General features: G+C 31.1%; 1 pseudogene; it reads right to left on the bottom strand.

Annotated features, from left to right (window-relative positions):
• Positions 1–1062: 1062 nt before the first annotated feature.
• Positions 1063–2008, bottom strand: LOC141498977 (actin-related protein 2/3 complex subunit 1A pseudogene; annotated as a pseudogene).
• Between the last annotated feature and the right edge of the window lie 1573 nt (positions 2009–3581).

Below are 3581 nucleotides of genomic sequence, written 5' to 3' on the forward strand. Positions count from 1 at the left end.
GGTCAGATACTTGGTCAGAAATTGTCTTTAGTTGTTTTGGCACATAAATAACTCTAATTACAATTTCCCTCCCTTTGATTTTTCATTAAGATGATTAGTGTAAATGGCCTACCTCCATTGTAGATGTTAAGTTCCTTGAAGACAGGTACTATCTTAATCTTCATTTTTGTATCTTCTACATCATTGAGCCCAGTATATTGCATATAACTATCACTCAGTAAATTTTTTTTAATTTATGGGATAAATAAGCATTTTAATTTATGCAATAAAACAAGCATTAATATAGTACAATAAAAAGATGATTGCTCATGTGATTTCAAATCTAGTCACAATTTAGCATTCCTTTCAAATCCACTATATATATATATATATATACATACAAATATACAAGTATATGTGTGTATGCAAAATTATTATTTACATACTTCTATTTACCAGTACTTTCTCTGGATGCATAGTGTCTTTCATTATATGCACTTTATAGTTAATTAGTATTTATAATAGTCAAAACTGTTCATTGATTCAGTCATTCTTAAAATATTTCTATGGCTGTAAGCAATTTTCCCTTGGTTCTGCTCATTTTGCTCTTCATTATTTCATGCATCTTTCTATGTTTTCCTAAAATCATTGAACTCATCATTTTTTCCTATATTTTAAAAATATTTTTCTATCAGAACATTTACATAAAATCCCCTTTAATTTAGTGTTACAGCTTTCCATGAAAGACTTCCTAAAGAACAGCTTTGGTAAAGAATGGAATAAAATAGCCAAATAAAAAAAAAGATATCACTGCTTGTTTTTTTTTTAAATACCTTCATAGGGGCGGCTAGGTGGCTCAGTGGATAAAACACTGGCCATGGAGTCAGGAGTACCTGGGTTCAAATCCAGTCTCAGACACTTAATAATTACCTAGCTGTGTGGCCTTGGGCAAGCCACTTAACCCCATTGCCTAGCCAAAAACACTAAAAAAATACCTTCATAAATTGTGTTAAAAAAACAAAAATAAAACATCTGCAAAGAATATTTTCTGACTTTTGACTTGTGTTATGGTCTTTCACATCTTCATATAAATGTAGGAGTTTCATTTTTTCCAGTGTCTGTCATGTTAGAAAATGTATTTACAGCATTCCAATTAATTGTGGCCCTCTTGGCTATGTTGCAGAAGTGTTCCATGGAAGACTATTGCACTAAATACTCTGTTTTAGAATGTCTAATTTGGAGAGATGAAAGTCAAGCAGCCAGGATTATCATAACTAAACAACAACATTGGGAAGCAATCATGGCCGACAACCACCACGTTGTTCTCAGAGACAAACAGCAAATTCAGGAATGGGAGAAACTCTGTTTTCAGCTGGGAAATCATCATAGAGGAATAAGCAACCAATACAGTACTATTATGGCTAATGCAAGTGAAGCAATTCCCATTGACAGAGAAACTAACCCATGGACCCAAATACTACTTCTGGTACCACTAGACTTTGACATAAATTGACCAAAAGGCACCTTAGAATCCCAAGGTGTTTTGGCTGGTTTTTCATCAACTTCTTTAATGAAGGCAGAAAACGTTTTGTATTTGAGTCATAAAATACAACACTAGCAAAGCATTGTTGGGGTCCTAGTCCTAACTAAGGTCAGTAGAACAAATTGGTTTTCTCAAGTATTTGCTCACCTACCAATCATTTCAGACTCAAAGGAGCACAAAGAAATCAATTAAGCTCTTCTACCTACCACAAAATTATTCTTCAGAGGAGATCATTTCAGGGAATTATTCACAAATAATTCTCAGGATCATCAGAATACATTCCCAGATATGATCTTTTTAATGTCGTACTTGAGCACCAGAAGTTAAAATTCAATCATACTTGGGAGCTCAGTCAGGACCAGTGATGTGTCTGTTGTGTTCTTTCAGTTCATGGTCTTTCAAACATTGATCCCATTATTCTTGTAGTTGTGGACTTCATGATTATTAGAACTAAAGGCAATTGAGTATTGTTTTTGTTCCAGCCATGGCAGATTATTTTCTATCAAAACTGATTAAAGGACATTATCTTTAATCTTCAAATGAAAAAAAAATTGAGTTGGGGAAAAGTACAGATGGGCCTTGGAGGAGAGGATGCAGACTTGTAAGTAGACATGAATCCTCTTTATTTTATATGTTATAGTAGGATTCTATCCTATTTGTATACTATAACTTGTTCATTTTCAAATTGATGAGAATCCATGTACTTTCCAATTCTTCCACCATAAAGAGAGCAGCTAATTTCCTTTTTTAGAAAATTTGGTTATTTTCCTTTTCTTCCCAAATTATCTTCAGAAATATTGCAAGTAGTATTATTACTGGGTCAAAGGGTATAAGTAGTTGAATAACTTTTTAGGCAAAGTTCTAGATTGCTCTTCAAAAAGGTTGAATCAGCTCACAATTTCATCTATAATGAATAAGTGTCTCAATTTTCCACTTCCCAAATTATTTTTAAGCTATATGAAAAGAGAACATTAAGCACTTACTTAATTGTTGCCACCTGTGATGAAACATGTCCTCTCTATTCATAGAAAACTGAAAAATGAATGTTTGTTAAAGCAAAAAGAAATTTATTTAGATCAAAAATGGAATTTGACAGTACTATTTTACTCATTTCTCCAAATAGTTTATGTAGAATTATATTTAATTTTTGAAATGATTGGTAAAATTTATTTATTTGTTTTAATCAGAATAAAAATCTAAATAAATATCTTTCTAATATATTGTAATCTAATCTTACTGTTATTCATTCTGTGTGACTGTCTCTGACTTGTCCTTTTGTTCCACCCTCCCACCCCACCTTTACAGATCTAACATATGGCTTGTTCAATTTTTTTTCTAAGTTGGGGTTATTTGTTTGCTAGTCTCTTCTGCTAATTTAATCAATTTATGTTTTTGTAAATATTCATCAAGTTCATTTAGATTGTCAGGTTTACTGGCATATAATTGGGCAATATAGCTCCTAACAATTGTTTTATTTTCACCTTCACTGGCTGTGCATTCATTCTTTTCATTTTTTGATACTGGCAATTTGGTTTTCTTTTTTCCTTTTTAAAAAAAAATCAAATTACCTAGTTTTTTATTTATTTATCATTTTCCCTATGAAGTCAACTCCTAGCTTTATTTATTAGTCTATAAAAAGTCAATTTTATTAATCTCTTCTTTGATTTCAGGATTACTATTTAGGTAATTAATTGGAAATTTTTAATGTCTTATTTTTCAATTTTTCTTTTAACTGTGAGTCCAATTCATTGATCTGTCATTTCTCTACTATATTTATGCAAGTATTTAAAGATAAACAATATTTTTCTAGCACTACTTTTACTTTATCCTACATATTTTAGTCTTTTTGTCTTTCTTTGGCTCTTCCAGGAATACTTGTTGGACTTGTGACTTATACTTATCTTCAAGATTATTTTTTTCTTTTGAGTTTGTTGTCCTATTAGCATAGAAACATTTTTTGGTCAGGTTGATTTTTAATTGTAATTTACTAGTTTTTCCAAATTAGTTTTTGAATTTGGTCTTTATTTTATAGTTGAGTTCTGTTCACCTCTGTGTGATG

The sequence above is a fragment of the Macrotis lagotis genome, chromosome X, assembly GCF_037893015.1.
Source record: "Macrotis lagotis isolate mMagLag1 chromosome X, bilby.v1.9.chrom.fasta, whole genome shotgun sequence".
Taxonomy (NCBI): Eukaryota; Metazoa; Chordata; class Mammalia; order Peramelemorphia; family Peramelidae; genus Macrotis; species Macrotis lagotis.